Source organism: Equus przewalskii, chromosome 20 (genome assembly GCF_037783145.1).
Source record: "Equus przewalskii isolate Varuska chromosome 20, EquPr2, whole genome shotgun sequence".
Classification (NCBI taxonomy): domain Eukaryota; kingdom Metazoa; phylum Chordata; class Mammalia; order Perissodactyla; family Equidae; genus Equus; species Equus przewalskii.
Window position 1 is genome coordinate 25,823,572 of NC_091850.1, and position 19,252 is coordinate 25,842,823.

Below are 19,252 nucleotides of genomic sequence, written 5' to 3' on the forward strand. Positions count from 1 at the left end.
TGAGCAGAGTGATTATACATACGAAAGATGGAAATTATGGGAAGTAATCAATGTGTGATTTTCCTTCTCTAAGAAGCACCTTTTCCCCTTTCTTATTCTCTTCCTTTGGGGTTCTCTCAGAAGACTGCCACTGCTGGGTTTGAGGAAGAGGGAGGGTCTGGCCTTTACTTTTAGAAGGATTCTATTTGATAATCTGGATCAGGTCCACTATCCATAATTCCCCAACATTATACAATTTTTCAGTAAGGCATTACACCTATGAAAATAAGTCTCGCAGGAAATACACCTATGAATTTGCCCTAGGAGTTTTTTGACTTAAACAAAAACACTTAAAAACTTACAAAATCAGTCTCCTGTTGAAAGCAGAAAACATAAGAAAGCTATAAAAAACCTTCTAAATTTTTCTAGAAGCAGTAGAGTTCTGAAAAGTCACATTTTTAGTGATATAATATCAGAAACATATAGATTAAATTTTACTTGATATATGTGAGAATTTATGTATAAGAAGAAGAAATGATTTTAGCAAAATGTAATTTGAGATTTTAACCATGATTGATGGTGGAGACAGTGTACAAAGGAACCTACCTATCTTCCTTCAATATATAAGAAGTTCTAGCTCAAGGCTAAATTTATATTCAGAAAAATTATATTGGTGTAAATTTAGTCTCCAGCTAAAGTTTAACTTCTGATGCGCTGGGAGCAAACAAGTGAGCAGATTTCTTTCTTGTCCCTTGGCTGAATCGGGGTCGCACCTTTGCGGGTGGTGGTGGTGTAAGTGCCTGTGGGGGAGCATGCGAGTGGGAGGGACTGTTCGCTAAGCTTTTAGACCCTCAGCTGTGTGCATAACGCCCTCTGCTGGTCACTCAACACGTGAGTCAAGAACCTTCTATACAAAATGAAGTTGAAAAATATTATCCTTGCAGCCCTAAAATAAACATTCAATTCTAGACTGGGTATTAAACTTATTTTTCTAAGTCCAAATTATAGTATTAAAGGGACCAGGGGTCTTTCGTTTGTGATACCTAATTTGATTTATCACATAACTTTGGCTATGACTAACGCAAAGATTTATAGCATCATTATAAAAGTTTGTTATGGGGAACTACAACCTTGCAAACAAATAAAATAAGAATCAGTTATTTGAATAATAAAAATATAATGCTGAATTTCCTTTAAATATCCACTTTTCACAGGGACATTTAAAATTTTTAAATTGTTATTCTACTCATATCAAATACTTATAATAATATTTGAGCACACAATTTGGAACTACCTCTATTGGAAAAAAACAATCTAGCTCTCCACATACATTATCATAATTCTTACATGGGGCAAAGCAAAAGCCCAGGAAACCAAACTGAGGAGCTAAGACGGGTTGAGAAAGGATGTCATAGCATAGAGAAGAGATTCTTCAATGCCTCCTTCCTCAGTGAGAACTGGTTTGGGCATTGGACCAGTATTGAGGTTGCACGTGAGTAGCAAGTACTTCACACTGTGGGGTTCAGTTGGAAGCACCGATGAACATGAGTCCTATACCTGGAATCTATTCTTTCTGCATCTCTCTGCTTCCCTCTCAAGGAAGCTTGAGGCAAGGCTTCTGAATTCCCCTGTAAGGGGACAGTTGATCAGAATGTTCTCCCATTGCTTATTACAAGTATAAATCATATGTAACTCAGACACTTTTCATTAAAGACCACAAAGAAGGAGAATCTATTCTGACCCTGCCCCTCTTGAGGAAAGTATTAACTTTTTTTGTCTTTAATCATAGAAGTTAACATTGATCATAAAGCATATATTGAAGCTAGGAAAGGAGAGAGCAAGGATTAACCACTCACAGTGGCCTACAGATGACGGATCTTACTGAATGCTGTCCACCTCTCCAGTGTGCATATATAACCACTATTTCAACTGTTAAAGAATCTTCCAGTCACACAGTGGAGGGGGAAAAAGCCAGAGCAATGTCAGGCAGAATCATGAGAGAAAAACAGTACTCTAGGCTCCATTCTGACCACAAGTCCCTGGATATGGCTGCCACTGACGTGAGTGAAGGAGATTCATGCCAGTAGAAACAAAGTCAGGGTCAGGCAGATGCCTTAACACCAGTTAATAGAGTTGTGGTAGGGAAGTCAGTCACTCAGTCAATCAACATTTTCCTTTGCCTGTAGTGTAAAAACAAAATCAGATAATACTGATTATTTTTAAAGAAGAAATGAACAAGGAGAAGCTGTGATGTCCATCCTTCTAAAACCTGGGATAGGACAGGGATATATTCACACACTATGTGGTGTGGATGTGTGTGTAAATGTTTATGGGAGCATGGTTATACACACCTACACACTTGTAACAGAAACATATAAACTCATAAGCAATGTGTCCAGAAAATCTTTGGGCCTCATTTCCTTGTCTGTAAAAAGAAGAGGTTTAAGTTAGTTAGATGCAATGTCTTTTGTAAGCCCAACCTTCTATGAGTCCGTATATTCAGCCAATTTTACTTGTATATAAAAATGTTTTGGAAGAAAGAAGGGGAAATTTTGGAATTGGCAGAGTGATGAAAATCAGCCAAATCTCCCTCAAGGAAGTTTCATGAAGGAAATGGATCTTGTTTAAGTAGATGCTTATCTAAATTTGGCACCTAATACTTGAGTTATCAGAATCCAGATAACTGATAGAAATGTTTTCTTTGAATTCATTTTTCCTTTTTTTCTCAATTGGCAAGGTCTTAATAGAATTTTGAAAGAGAGGAGGAACCAGGCTTGAGAGAATTGGGATGGGTATGACCACAAAGGGAAATTACACAGTTTAACATTTTAGAGTTGGAAGGTCACTTTCATTAATAAATACGGTTTTCTACCCAGGCACAAATCCAGTCCTGAAGAGTCTTGATAAGTCTTAGGGGAAATTCACGCACAAAGTAGGATAATGTCATAGATGTTAAGTACTCAAAAATGAGTAAGATTTAACCAGATAAACACAGATGAAAAAGAAACTCTAGCAAAAGGGAACACCACGGCCAAAGGCAAAAGGATATAAAAAAGCATGGTGGTGAGGCGACATTACAGGCATTTCCATGTTATGAGAGCATTAATTGGGAGATAGGGAAAAGTAGGAAATGTGACTGAAAAGATGGTAATCATGTCACATTCTATGCCAAGCTAAGAATCTTGGCTTTACTTCATTGTCAGTAAGGGTTTTAAGCAAACTAGTGGTACAGTTAGATTTGCATTTTAAATAGAGCAACCAAGGTGCAGCATGGAGGGTGTATTTGAAGGTGGCAGGACTAGAAGCAGGCTCTTTCGCTAGCCAGGTGGTGACTCTTAAGTAGGAATCTAGGGCAAAGTAGAGGTGATAGAGGGGAAAGAGGAAATAAAGAATAGAAATTTTCGGAAAATGAAAACAGGATTTTTCAAATTGTTTGCTTTTGAAAAATGATAGAGAAGACCCTCAGATTTTTGGTTTGGGTAAACTTTAACATAGGGGAAACGACAGGGTGGTGGATGAAGGGGGACATCCTTCATCCTGAGTAAGCAGATGGCCTTGGACATGTTGAATTTGGGTTGCATGTGAGATATCCAAGTGAGTAGGCCTAATTGATGTCATGTTTAAGGGAGAAGGGGGCAAAGACAGAGAAATTGGTAATTACCATCAAAGACTGAATAGTACCTAAACACAGGGTTTGAATTATTAGGTAAGATTGAGTTTAAATTTAATAGAATTTAATTTGTATTTATTTATTTTTTTTGTCATTACCCAATAGATAAGTTTATGAAAAGATCAGGCAAATCATAGGCAAAACATACACCTTTTATTTTTTGGTACCTGTGAATTTTGTGAGCAATTTGATTGCCCCTACTACTTAGTAAAAGCATTTAGCACGTTGTAAATGGTCAAGTAATGGTGACTATGAGTAGTATCATAAGTTAGGATTTAACATCAACTTGGGATTGGAGGAAAAAAACTGGGATGTAACAATTCTTGTTTCTTCCAAAATCAGAGTCCATAAAATGCCATGTGCAAATTCTGCAAATAATTCATGTTCTCATAATTAGGTGTTTGGTGGAGTGAGAATGAGAAGAACAGCCAGACCTGGGGTAAGAAGGGAGGACATTTCTGAAACAGATGGATTTAGTTGTTTTCAAAAGCATTACAAAGAAGCAAATGGAGAAAGTCTGGAAAAGCAGGTGGGGACAAATTGAAAAAGGATTCATGTGAAGCCAAGGAGTGTGGACTCGATCTTGGAGGCAGTGACTGTTTAAGCATGAAGAGACTTGAACAGATGTGAGTTCTTCTGATTTTGATTACGGCATCTGCGTGAAGAAACATCGAAGCGTGGAGAAGTTATAGTCATAGAGGAGCAGTTAAGGGCCAAGGTGACAGGAACGGAGTGGGGGTGTGATGGAGGAAAAAGCTATGACAACGGTTGTCTGACTTGAGGTAGGGATTGTGGAAGACAGATTTATCTGCAATAATCTGAGACTTCTACCTTGAGATACAATGGGCTTTTCATGGTGTATATTTACTTCACTTTCCTCAAACTTTGCAGTGAAATATTTAATCTATTCTTTTTCCTATGAGATAGGTTAATGATTGGCACTTTTAATCTCTGTGTTCCTCATTACTAGATAAGTAAACTCAAATCATATCATTGTTCTCATTGATTTTCCCTTACAATATTAATTTTGAACTAAATATTGCTCTCCTCAGCATATGATACTTATTATTGGTTTTTTATCATCTTTGATTCCATTAACATCATAGGTGACACTTTTCTTTTGGTTGCGATGCTTACATTTATTAATATTTGTTTAATGCAGATACGTTCCATAGTGACTCTGAGTGAAAGTTAGCAATATTGGGAACCAGCCCTGATGGCCCGGGGTTAAAGTTCAGCCCCCTCCACTTTGGTAGCCCAGGTGCTGGGGTGCAAAATCATCCCACTCATCTGTCAGTAGCCATGATGTAGCAGCTCACATACAAGAACTAGAAGGACTTACAACTGGAATATTCAGCTATGTACTGGGGCTTTGGGGAGGAAAAAAAAAAAAACGAGAGAAAGATTGGCAACAGATGTTAGCTCAGGGCGAAACTTCCCAGCAAAAAATAGTTAGCAATATTGGAATAATTAAGAGTTTTAAAATAAACACACTCTATAAGTAGTGATTGTATGGAACTGCTATAAGGGTGCATGATTTGCTTTTTATTCACTGATTTTTTGAAATTTTATAATCTAGATTTAGACAGATTCTGTTGACTGAATTCGGCTTACACGGTCGTGTTTCTCACTGTTTGAAGTCTAAGTGGCTCTGATATATATATATATATATATATTTCATACATACATACCAGTTTCACATTATGGATAACAGCCCAGTAATTTCCTTCACCTTCTGGAATTCCCCAAATAGCCTGACAAAAAGTCTTGCTCCAATGTTTGTATAGCCTTTAAACAGAGTTCCATTTTAAATTGGGGTTAAATGCTTTTCAAGCACAAATATTCTTTAGTCATGCAAAACCCATTTTTCAATGAATTCCCTAGAGAAGCAGTTCTTAAACTTTTTGTCTCCAAACTTCTTCATGCTTTTTACATTTTTTCAGTGCACATTTTTAATGGTTGACTCAATAAAAGATAGCTGAATTTTCCTATCTGCTCTACATTCAATCTGTTTTAATATGTTGTTTCGTTTAAGTACAGGGAAAAACATCTGGCTTTACACAGATATACAGCTGAAAAAGGGTAATGCATTTTAATAGACTTTTCAGATAACTGTGTATATCCTTTCATACAATACCAACACTTGACAAGGAGTAGTTTCTCGAAGATTAGTTGCAATGCGGAATCTGAAAACATCACGCTATACTTTCCATACTCTGTTAGGTGAAAATCCATCAGACTATCTTGCACTCTGAGTGGATCTTTTATCCATGCATGATTCAGTCACAGCATGCTTTGGTCATTTGGAAAATATTGGTTGACTGAGTTATGAAGATCTTCCAAATGTGGATTTCATGATTAAATATCATCATATGTCATGTAGCCTCTGGAAATCTCCACTGTACACTTGAGTGAGAGTGGGTGTGAAAAAGGCAAAAAATGTTTGACTGTGATAGGAGAACCTCTGTAAAGGTTTAGGAACCCCTAAGGGTTTGTGGACCACACTTTGAGAATTAATATTCTACAAAAATTGGCTTCCTTTTAAAAACGAAATGAAACTTGGCAAAGTTTTATCTTTGGCTCATCTAGCTTCTCTCTTTTCTTGCCATTTACTAATAAAATGAAAATAATAGATGTTATTAGGTTTAGGAAGCCTACTGGAAGATATCTATGAAAGTCGAGTGCATGTGCCCATGCGTGCGTTCCATTTCTCATGATCAAATACCTCATGATTCTTGCATGAATGAGTCAAATCACCTAAGTTATACACACTCTCATTTCATCACAGCAAGCCTAATAAGTATTATTATTCACGTGTTCTTACAATCATATGTGAGAGATCTACTGTGTAAGAAAATAATTTTCTTTAAAAATATGGGAAATATAGAGAATTCAATAGCCTATGTGCAGAGAATAAACATGAAAGAACTAGGACAAAATGTATAATTATGACTCCTTTAAATCTTTTAGCCCTTTAGACTGTAATCTAACTTGGATATAATTGACATGGGCATAGTTAAATTCCATTTTTTAATTTCTTTCCTTTGGAGACTAACTATGAGCTCCGTACTGAATAGGGTACGATAAGTTTCAATTGTCTAATATCTTATTTAATTCTTAGACAAATATAGAGCATTTACTAAGTATCGGTTGGCACATAATGTTAAATAAACTAATCATTCCAGGAAACTAGCTATTCATTTTGGTCCTTTATTGATTAGCTTATATGCAAACATTGAATGATTTTTAAAAGCATACCCACATGTATAGGAACTGAATTATTAAATGAGATTTTTTCTCTCTCTGAAGGGAAACAACAGGTATAAAGTATGTATGCCTGGTTTTTGGTTTACTGTTCTGAAAACAAGAGACTCATATATTCATTACTAAAGAAGTAAATTTATCAAACTGGGGAGAAAAATGTTTTCTATAGTTTTCAGATGGGGTCTATTTAAAGCAAGACCTCATTTCTTGCGTAGTCTTTTAGAAAACATTATATTTTAAACTGCATAGATCTTCCCAAAAGTTTTGAGACTCATTTAATCTAGTGATTTGCAGACTTTTGGAGTTCCTGGACAATAAAATGCACTTTGATACAAAAGAAAAAAAGAATTAATTTTATTGCTGACTCCTTATTTTGCCAAAAAGGACATTAAAAACTAACAAAACGAGAAGCAAACAAAAACCTATTGCATATTACTACCATTAATCATAATGTAAAGAACTTCTTAATACCAAAAATGCAAAAAGACAGTATTAGATGTATGGAAAATTCGATATATTTTCTTTATTTCTCTCAGCTCTATACAAACCTTATTATGAGAACTACTCCTGGTGTTTGTAAATCACTGATCTAATGCTCTATGTAACTAATCCAGATAATGAAATGCCTTCTACTTTAAAAGATCATTAGGGAAAGCTTTCTAGAACAGGTAAATCTTTGACAAAAGGAAAAGAAATTAATTTTTAATTTTTTTCCCATTTTTCTCCTGCCCTTCAATTCTTTCTTTGGATGAGGGGGAAAAGGTAAAAATATTTTGCAATTATTCATCTTCACAAATGCTTATTTTTATTTCTGGAACATTCTTGTGCTTTTTGTGTCCTTGGCAAACTCCCATGCATCCTCAGGTACTCAGCTCATGTATCACCTTCTCTAAAAAGCCTTCTTTCCTCTCCTTCATATTAGTTGCCTCTCTTCTCAGCAAGTTGTGTATAGCTACATAACAGCAATTACACTAAGTTGTCATGATCTGTTATTCCTATCTGATAGCTTCTGACAGTAGTTGTCAGATGCAGCCAATTTATGTTTATTGTAATTTTTTAATATATTCAGCTTTAATTTTACATCTTATTTGGTGATTTCTGTTTATCTAGCTTTTCTCATGTTTTTTTTTTTTTCTCCTTTCCTGCTTTCTTTTGGAATGACTAAATTTTTAAAATGCTATTTCCTCCTTTATTAGCTTGAAGTTATAAACTATTATTGTTTTGTTGATTATCTAGACAGCATAATTTACAAAGTCTAAATTTAATTCATTTCTCCCCTCTTACAAATTACAAGCTTTCTGGAATGCTGTCTTCATAAATGTTAAGAAGGGAGTACACCATATTAGTTTTATCTTGTATTTTAACATCCATGATTAATCATTACTATTTATTGCTATTATTATTTTACAAAAAAGCCGTTTTTTGCTATTTCCCATGATTTTACAAATCATATTGCTTATCTTTTTTTTAAATATATTATTCCTTTCTCTTTGCTTTCATTCCTTTCTTCTTCAAGGTTATTTTTGTTTGGTTGAAAAGTGTTTATTTTATCTCTATTACTTAAAAATAATTTCAAAGTACATATGTTTCTAGTTAGTCAACTATTTTCTATTTGTTCTTAGAGGTATTACTCTACTTGTTCCCAGCTTTCATTTTATGCCAAGATGACAAATATAAGTCCGTCTTTTATTTTTTCTTTCTCTTTTGCTCTTTTTAGAATTTCCATGTTCTTAGTATTCTTCAGATTCACAGAAATGTGCTTAGAAATACGTGTTATTGTATATATCCTACTTGGGATTCACTCTGCTTTAAGAATCTGAAGACTCTTGTCTTGCAGCCATTCTGCAATGCTCTCAGTCATCAATCCCTTTGAATATTGAATTTCCCCGTTGTCTCTATCTCTGTTTTCTCATTTCCAGAACTCCAATGACACCTTTATTAGGTCTTCCCTTATCTTCCATTTAATACTTTCCATGTTTTTATCTTTATCTTTTTCTGTTCCCTCTGAACTTATTATTCTTTCTCCAGCTACATCTTATCTGCCATCTGACCTATCTAGTACATTTCACATTAAAGTCATTATATTATTATTTTAGAACTAGAATCTCTATTTTGTTTGTTTTCAAACCTGGTCTTTTATAGAGTAATAAACAAATGAAGAAGAGAAACAAGCATAGTGTTTAGACCCTGAGGACCCCCCAAACTCATTACTGGTTTGTGCCTGAAGGAACACTAGAGTATGGTGGTGGTGGTAGTGGTAGAGTGGTGGACAGAGGAGGATAGATCAGTTGTGAACAATAAAAACACAAGCCCTGGTTTTATGCATTACCAGAGAGGGTGGCCAGAGCCAAATAAGATGATGATGGGGGTTTCCATGTGGTCTCTAATAAATTTTATGTGTGAGCAAACTTGAAGAATTCTCTAATGAATGCCCAGAAATAACCCTGAAGGGTGGCATTTACAGGGAAATGATGGTCTCACAGTAGCAGGCAGGAGTGAAAGTTAGTGGGTAGGGTATTACTATTAATATGTGCTTATTTAAAACTCCAGTTATCATGGTCTGGGAAAAAAAGTTATAAAACAACACTTAAGAGAAGTTTGGAGAGTGACTCTGGACAGTAACATTAACACTGCTAGAGGAACAACAAACTAGTCTCAACAATTTGTGAACCTGTTAAGAGGGATATTTTGTTATTAGCTTATTAATATGATTTCAGTGATTTCATTGGTGATGGAATCCTGGCTGAATCTTTAATCTCCTATACAGAGACCTCATCTTCCTAAACCTCCCCTCACCCTCACCATGCCACAGTGGCAATCAATAGTGAAATACTCAATCAAATAGCTATTGTTGATATGTAATACACTATAAAATTGATTTGACTATTTCAGCTGAATCACTGGTGATTTTTTCCACAGACAAACTCATCATGACATTGCTGTATACATATATACTGGAGCATAGATCTATATGTAGATTCTAAGGAAATTTTCTCTCTCTATATATATTGCATTTAGGTTACCTATGAAAGGAGAATTAAGTCAATGAGCAAAGTAGGTTTGGGAAAAATGATATTCATAGAATAGTTATGTACTGATCAAATGAATATTAAAAAAATGTTTCTATCAGCCTGAAATCTTGCCTAGGCAGGGATTTGCATCTGTATACAGAAGTTAGAGAAGTTTTGGGTTGGCTTTGCCAATATCCATAGGTAAGAACTTCTAGGACTTATTCTTTCCGTGAAGGAAATTCAATAACATTTAGCAATTCAACTAAACAAAGATTGGTAGATAAGTTCTTTTTGTGCTGAGTCCCTCTAGTCTGCCCCTTTGTCACATAATCTTCAAAAGCACTCACTCATCATTGATTAATTTCCTGGAAAAGGCATTAGTCCTCTATCTCCTGTTTTCCAAATGGATAGGATTCTTCATATTACTATGAATTATCCTACATGTGTTGCAGTGTATTTTGTTTCATGTAATGCAACATGGAATGTTAAATTATCTCCAATAAACAATAAAACTCAGGTATCAAATGTATAATTTCATATGCAGAACAATGTTTAATAAAACTGAGCACCACAGGTTTGTCTGAAAGACTTATTACGATCCAGTGGAATCTTTCAAACCACTGGTAAAACTTGAAGTTCAATGACAATCAAATGACTGAGTAAAATAAACAAAAGATGAGGGAAAGGACAATAGCAAATTGAATAGTTTAACATCCTGGGTCAAATTTGAATACAGTAATGCTAAGTTTTTTCTTTAGCGCTAAAAATGGTATCTTGTGTATTTTTCTTCTTTTTTTTTAAATGAATTCTTTAAGAAGGTACATTTACTTAGTGCTCATGAACTACTTTTGGCTAAAGATACATGCCATGTTTGGGGTCATTTAGGATTGTCATACTCCAGTCAGACAGCTTCCTTCTTCCTCTTATCGCCAGCCATCCTCTATTCTTTCTGTGGTGTTTACCAATGTGGTTAGAAGCAATTATTTAGAATTTCTTGCCTATGTTTTGCTTCCTGGTTGAATTTAATTTGTTACTGGTATTACATAGTGAACACCCCCAATCAAACTGCCTTGAAGTAGCGACAGAAAAGGCTTTTACATTTATTTGTGAGAGTTGATTAGGCCAACCCTTTCCCGTCTACCAAACACTTATTCATCATTGTTTCTGCTCACATTCATTCCTATACTTTAACACCTCTTTGTTTTCCCAGTTGTCTGTGGGCCTCCCTTTCTCTGAGCACAGAGGTTCTCATTTCAGTATTCATTTATTAATCCATTCATTCAAGCAAACCAATATTAATTGAATGCATATTATGTTCTAAGCATAAAGATACAGTGATGGAAAAGACAGATATGGTCCTTGTCCCCAGAGGGCTTTCTGATTCAGACAACTCAGTATTATAATTTTTAGATACCATGATTGAGATGATGTGAATGCACACAGTACAAACATTTAAACAGCCTAGGAAGAGCCAAGAAGTCTTCCTGTTGTACGTGACCACCAGGATAAATAGGTAGAAGGATAAGTAGAAGTTACTTATAAGTTCACAAGGCAAAAGGCATCAGGTGAAACTAAAAGAATGTTCCCAGTAGTTGAAACAAGCTATGGGAAGGCTATGAAATAAAAAAGAATATGGTAGGTTTGAGGAAGGAATTTGGTAGGACTGGGAATAAAGTGCATGAGAGAAGATGTTAAGAACAACAGGTGAAGATCTAGGATTTAAGATTAATTAATTTATTTGTTTTATTTATTTTTCGCTTGAGGAAGATTGTCACTGAGCTGAGATCCACGCCAATCTTTCTCTATTTTACATGGGATGCTGCCACAGCGTGGCTTGATGAGAGGTGCTCAGTCCATGCCCAGAATCTGAACCTGTGAACCCTGGGCCACCAAAATGGAGCTTGTGAACTTAACCACTATGTCACAGGACCAGCCCCTATGTATATATATATATATATTTTTTCATTTATAAAGAGTTTACCATTTTAAAGAGACTCTATCCTAAGAGCTGGGAGAAGATATTGAAATGTTTTAAGCAGTATACTGGTAGAAACTATTTGATCTTTAAGAACAGTAATCAGGCTGCAATGTGTAAAGTGATTGGAGGAGCCATTACCAGAAGTAAGGTGATTAGACTATCAAGAGTCCAGGCAAAAAATGACAGAGGCTGGAGTTAGGCCAGTGGAAATGGAGAGGAGGGGAGAGTAGGAGTAATATTTAAATATTTAAGGAATAACATCCACAAGATAAGTAGGCAAGAAGGAAGCAGTCAAAGATGATAGCCAGATTTTTGTCTCAGAAAACTGAATGAATGGACAATTTATCAATTGTCATAGAGAACAATGAAGAAGCACAATTGGAGGGCATGGAAATGTATAAATACAAATTTGGTAATATTGATTTTTAGTTGCCAGTGGGCTACTTTAGCGGAGCTCATGGATCAGAATCTCAAGACACATCTCAGTGTTGAAGAGACATGTTGGCATTAACCAATGCACATGCCACTAAATATAGAGGCTGAATGAGGTGAGATGCCTCCTGGGGTTTGTGGAGTAAGGGAAAATAGGTTTAGGATTGACCCTCAAGGGACACCAATATTTAATGGATGGAAAGAGGAAAAATATTAAAGATAATTTGGGATAGGGCAGTCAAGAAGGAAGGACAAAAGTCTCAGTGAGAGGAGATTAAATTGTTTCAAGAATAAGGCAGGGATAACACCATGTGTTGTACTAAAATAAGACCTAAAAGTATTTCATGAGTATAAATCAGTTCAATTTTTCTTTCTTAGGGAGAAAGCACTGTTATTGAAGTGCAAGTGGCACTGTTCAATTTCAAGAGTAAAAGTGTAAAATTCACACAGAACCTAAGACAATATTATCCATTCAATAGATGTTTAAAATATTATTTCTACCAGCAATGTGTAAGAGTTCCAGTTCTTTCTTGTTATCACCTGATATGGTCAGTCTCTTTAATTTAAGCTGTTCTAATAGATGTGTAGTAGTACTCATTGGGGTTTTAATTTACATTTCCCTAATGACTAATCATATTGACCATTTTTCATGTGCATATTTACTATCCAAATATCTTCTTTGGTGACGTGTCTGTTTAAATATTTCATTCACTTTATTTATTGAGTTGTTTGTTTCTTATTGAATTTTGAGAGTTTATATATTCAGTGTATGTCATTTATCAGATATATGATTTGCAAATATCTTCTTCCAATCTGTGGATTATCTTTTTATTCTCTTAACAATATCTTTTGAAGATCAGTTTTAAACTTTGATGAAATTAAATTTATTAGTTTTTAAAAGTTTACGGATCATGGTTTTGATGTTGTATCTAAGAAATTTTTGGCTGACATGTTAGTGGTAATGTAACATGATACAATCACTTTGGAAACCAGTTTGACAATGTCTTAAACATTTAAACACTCACCTACCATATGATCCAGCCATTCCACTCCCAAGTGTTTACCTAAGACAAATGAAAGTGCATGTCCACATGAAGACTTGCATGTGAACACTCATAGCAACTTTGTTTGTAATAGCCCAAAACTGGAAATAACCCAAATATCCATCAACAGTTGAATGGATCGACAAATTGTGGCATGTCCATACAATGGAATATTACCCACCAATAAAAAGGAACAAATTATTGATACATGTACCAACAGGGTGAATATTAAAATAATTACATGGAGTGAAAGAAGCCAGACAAAAATTTGTATGATTTCATTTATATAAAATTCTATACAGTGTAAACTAATCTAACAGAAAGAAGATAAGAGGTTTCTTGGAGAGAGAGGGTGGGACCAGAGAGGGATGGGGGGATGATTATAAAGATGCATAAGGAAATTTGGGAGGATGATCAAATATGTTTATAGTCTTGACTGTGGTGATGTTTTCCTTGGTGTATTCATAGGTCTAAAATTGTACATGTACAGTTTATTGTTTGTCAATGAAATCTCAACAAAGCTGTCAAATATTACTTTTACACTCCAACATCACAAATACACCAACTGAACTGAAAAAAGTAAAAATACGCAAAGCCACACTGCCCATTCTTGTGATTTGATCAGATTGTTTACTTGAAATCAAAACATCACCAGTTTCATGAATTTGTCCAGTAATTTTTCACTTGGGGTAAGAGAACTCTGAGAACTGATAAACAAGCCTTGAGAATGTGGTGGCAAGTTGCAAAATGTGTACCTTCTGCCTTAAACTCTCACACACCAAGTTGAAATCACTGCCTTCAACAAAAAAATACTCCCTAGTTTCAAATTAAACTTCCAGGAAACAATATTAAATATACTTTTTTTTTTCTGGATAAAGATCTGTTTTTTATGGATTTTGAAAATTGATTTTTTTTCTTACTATGTTTTGTTTTCTAATAAAATTTTCCCAGAAACAGATGTCTTAACAAAATCAGCTATTGGAAACACTTGAAAAATGACTTCACATCTGCAACTTCTAAAACATATTTTAACATTTCACAACTCTTTTGAGTCCTTTGATTTCTTGAATGGAGTGTTTTTAAAAGAAACTTCAGCTCAGTTTTTTTTCATTTTTAACATTCATTGTGACCTTAGCACTTCCAATGCCATTTTTAAAAGATTTGTCACATTTTTTTCCTTTTGATTCCAGACATATAATTTAAAAATATTAAATTGCCAAAGTGTATTTTGCACCATGGGCTTGAATTTATTTTATGTTCAAGCAAAAAATAATCATTATTTCTCTGACTAAAACTTTTTAACAGTTTTGCATAAAGTAAACAATTCTCTCCCTGGTCCTGAGGGATTGTGATGAGGAGGAGTAAATAAAGGAAATCAATCTTTTCCTCTATGTCCGCCCTTATACCAAGCCCAGGCCCCTGTGGGAAGATTTATAGAAGAGATGTGAATACTTTCATCCCTGGACCTCCAGTGGAGAAGGCTGCGTGTCCTTCAGAGAAACCCGGCCTTTGTTCCATACAGCAAGGAGTTATAGGATGGAGGTAGGATGACCGTATATTCCTGTTTGCCTGGAACAGTCTTAGTTTACACTTGACTTTCGGGGGATAATTATCAGTAATTGTCCCTTTTTCTCTCAAGATTATCCTGGTTTGAATGATGGAGTAGCCCAGCCTGATCTCCTTCACTGGGCTGGTTCACCTAGCCCACTGTAGTCACAAGGCTGTTTGCTAAAAACTCACAGCTGGTCCTTCCCAGGAGAATTGACCTCAGCTGAATCAGATTCAGTATTACAGAGGAGGTTATGCTCCACTTCCCTACTCTCTACCCGCTGTCAGCCTGAGGCTGAAACTGATTAATGAGGCCAGGTTGACTCCCTTGTTCAAGGTAGGTGGGGGGTGGCCCAGTAGTATAGTGGTTAGATTCAGTACACTCCACTTCAGCTGCATGGGGGTTCAAATCCAATGCATGACTTACACCATTTATCAAGCCATGCAGTGGAGGCATCCCACATACAAAACAGAGGAAGATGGGCATAGATGTTAGCTCAGGGACAATCTTCCTCACCAAGAAATAAAAAAGAAAAGGTAAGACCAACTCTATGATGCAATTTGTGCTGCAAACTCCCCATGGAATCAGAAAAGCAGTTTCTAGCTAAAACCACTTCCTACGTGGTTTTGGTTGTTTTCTACCTTATATTGCTTCACTTACTTCCTTTCTCCTGAGAATTCTTGATCAATAAATTATTTATACAAGAATCTCCAGCGGTGCTTCTAGAGAAGTTCACCAAGATAGTGCTGGAGTTGGTGCCAGGAAGCAGGCTTTAAGGATGGGACTCTAGAGTTAGATAACTCACTGGCTGGGAGACAGTGAGAGCCCACCCACTGGTAGTAGGTGGAGAGCTGATAGTCTGTGGCTTGCTTCGGCTTAGTGATTGCTAAAACTTTCACCTGTGGTGAACCTAGATAAGATAAGTGGAAGAACATATCAACGTCTATGATATTTGAGAAGTATAGGGAAACTAGTAACTGTAAGTGTTATTGGCATTGAGTAGCTATTTCTAAACACCATTTGTGTGTTGGAAAGAGAAATGACAGGCTCAATCTATTTATCATGAATTTAAAGCAAAGTATGAAAGTTAGAGAATCTACTTGGTAGTATTTAGAGAGACTAATCTTTTGAAGCCAGAGCTGAAAACAAGACACAGTACTTGACTATAAAAGAGGCAAATCTACTCTCATCTTACGAAAGTGTCCTTCACCAGTCACTGCTGTGACAGAGAGCAAGTATGATCCTGAGACTTGAATGGGCCATATTTGGCCAAGATGCACTTGAAATCCTCGAATCCCCTGATTGCCCGAACCATCCAGATCTGCAAAATTGCCCTTGTTTGAAGATAAGATCTCCTTCACTTAAAGACCATTCAGAGTCCCCCAGTGAGGTAAGTGCCTTACAAGACAATGTTCTTCTTCAGCATCTACCTTCATACACTCCCATGACCACCAGGATCCATAACTAGGGTCAAATCTCAGGATGATCCGACTAGGAAAGTGTCAGGTCTGATAGGGAAGAAGAAAAATTATACACCAAAGAAACTGTAAAATCTGGCTAGCATGGACTGGCAAGAAACTCAGCTGTCAACATAATCATATTAATCGTTGTGATTTTGGAAGTGTAAAGGAAAGCGTGGTTAAACAAACGAACTTCAGGGTATCTAAAGATTACTGATGTTTTGCACTGTTTTTACTACAGTGTTTTGTTTCCATTTTAGCAACAGTATTTTTACATTTCCCAATTGTGACTTAGACAAAGTAAACTTCCAAGTCACTTTTAAGATCTTACCAATAAATGAAAAATTTAAACATAGTAATCTATTTGATAACTTTAGTTATATTTTTATCAATGCCTATTAAAAATGAAAATTACTTTATTCAAAGGAAATCGTAGTTAAATATAATTTTATGTCTGAGTATATTCTCCCAATATTCTATTATTTTAATATTCTGAAGTTATTTTAATCATATCAAATTTGAAGAAACTTTAATTCATAATTTGTAATTGCTCTGAGGTCCTGAAATCTGGAACCAATTAAGGGGTCTCTTTTCCAGGATCATAGTCAACATATTTTCAAGAAGATCCCTGAAGGTTAGGACTATATAATCAGATTTTCATAAACTGTGTCCACCTGATAGAGAAAATAATCTGATATATTTTTAATTTGATTCAAAAAGTATTTAGCTGAATGCTAAACATATTATCTCCATATATATTTCTACAGAGTGGTGCCAGATAATCATTTTATGGATAAAGAAAAAATTTAAAATATTTCTTGACTAAGACAGCCCCATTTGGTCTAGAAAGTTCAGGTGGAAAGTTCAGACGGTGGTTGCGTGCTTTGTGTGCAGATTGATATATTCAGGCATAGAGATAGGAGGAGAGAACAGCATATAGGCCATTACTGTGGACCTTTCCCATGAAGAGTCACCTTTTAAAGCAGTAAAAGCTGTGAGAACCTCTTCAGCCTGCTTGACAGTACAGTAGTCCCCTTATCTGAGGTTTCACCTTCCACTGTTTCAGTTACTCCTGGTCAGTCCAGAAGCAGGTGATCCTTCTTCTGACCAGTCCTCTACAGGTCAATAGTAGCCAAACACTATGTCACAATGCTTATGTCCTTCACCTCACTTTGTCTCATCACATAGGCATATCATCATCTCACATCATCACAAGAAGAAGGATGAGTAAAGCACAACAAAATATTTTGAGAGAGAGACCACATTCACATAACTTTTATTACAGTATATTGTTATAATTGTTCTATTTTATTATTAGTTATTGTTGTTCATCTCTTACTGAGCTTAATTTATACATTAAACTTTACCATAGATGTGTATGCATAGGAAAAAACATAGTATAAATAGCGTTCAGTACTATCCACAGTTTCAGGCATCCACTGGGGGTCTTGGAATGTATGCCCCATAGATAAGGGGGGGTGCGACTCTAGTGATCGTCCATCTATGATCCTTGATTCCTAGGGCTTCTTCAGCAGAATGTCAGTGGTCATATCAGTTATAAAGACAAGGCAAGAGGCAAGGCTCTAGGCTCCTCACTCTATATTCAATGCGAGCTTCCTTTTTATCTACTGTATACATTGGGCTTCTAAATAGGATTACATTTGAAGAGGAAATAATTACATTTGAAAATTATTGCCTTAGTTGACAGCTGGTTGAGAGAAAGATGATTATAGATTTTTGTCCTAACTGATTTTATCTGCTAAGGTGGGTCTTTTGTTTGGAGGAGCAAGTTACCTCATCACCACACCTTAGTATCACTTTCGAGGACCCCTGTGTTGTATCTGTCTTTGCTTTATCTTCTACTACTTTCTGTTGCGAACCTTCTGCTTTTTGTCAAGTTGGTGTCCTGACTACCCATTGCCAAACCCGTGCTTACTGTCAACTCTGAAATCCTGCCTGCACTGATGTTCTCACGTGGAGCCCCTTCCAGGTCACACAGGTCACTTTCTTCTTGATAGCCTATCACATATATTTCCAATACTACCTATATCCAATGATCCACCATTTTCATATATTGCTTTCTTAATTTTAATTAAAGAGCAGCATGCTGGGGCCAGCCCAGTGGCGCAGCCGTTAAGTTCACACCTTCTGCTTCTCTATAGCCTGGAGTTGGCTGGTTCCGATCCTGGGCGCGGACATGGCACCGCTTGGCAAAAGCCATGCTATGGTAGGTGTCCCATGTATAAAGTAGAGTGAGATGGGCATGGATGATAGCTCAGGGCCAGTCTTCCTCAGCAAAAAGAGGAGGATTGGCAGCAGTCAGCTCAGGGCTAATCTTCGCCCCCCCCCGCCAAAAAAAAAAAAAAAGAGCAGCCGTGCTTTGTCATGTAGACTGGTGTACCCAGAGCAGACACTAAATAGGTAAATATTGATTGGTTGATTACTGTATTACACCTCTTTCAGTTTATTCTGAGACCCTTGCTTCATAAATTAGGTTAGTAGATCTCTCTTTTTAAAAACTAAATGCTAATTTTGAAAACATATCAAGGTTACAGAAGAGCTGAAAGTACAGCACAAGAACTTTTAATCTGAACTATTTGAGGAAAAGTTGCCAACCTGATATCCAATCACCTCTAAATATTCTAGTGTGTATTTCTTACAAAGGTGTTCTCCTACATAATCATAATGCAACCACAAACATTAGGAAATTGACACTGATACACTTCTACCATTTAAACCTTAGATCCCATTCCAGTTTTGCCAATTGTCTCAATATTGTCTTTTTTAGCAAAGGTTCCAGTTCAGAATCATGTGCTGTATGTTGTTTTCATGTCCCTTTGTCTTTATGACACTTTAGAAGATTATA

The 19,252-nt window shown here is 36.0% G+C and overlaps 1 long non-coding RNA gene across 1 annotated transcript in view; it reads right to left on the reverse strand.

Moving 5' to 3' along the window:
- LOC139077964 (uncharacterized) overlaps positions 1-17,494 on the reverse strand; it is a 76,059-nt gene extending 58,565 nt beyond the window's left edge. Inside the window, exon 1 of the long non-coding RNA XR_011530639.1 lies at positions 17,361-17,494. This is a non-coding gene — a long non-coding RNA (uncharacterized lncRNA). The remainder of the gene's footprint in view (positions 1-17,360) is intronic.
- Between the last annotated feature and the right edge of the window lie 1,758 nt (positions 17,495-19,252).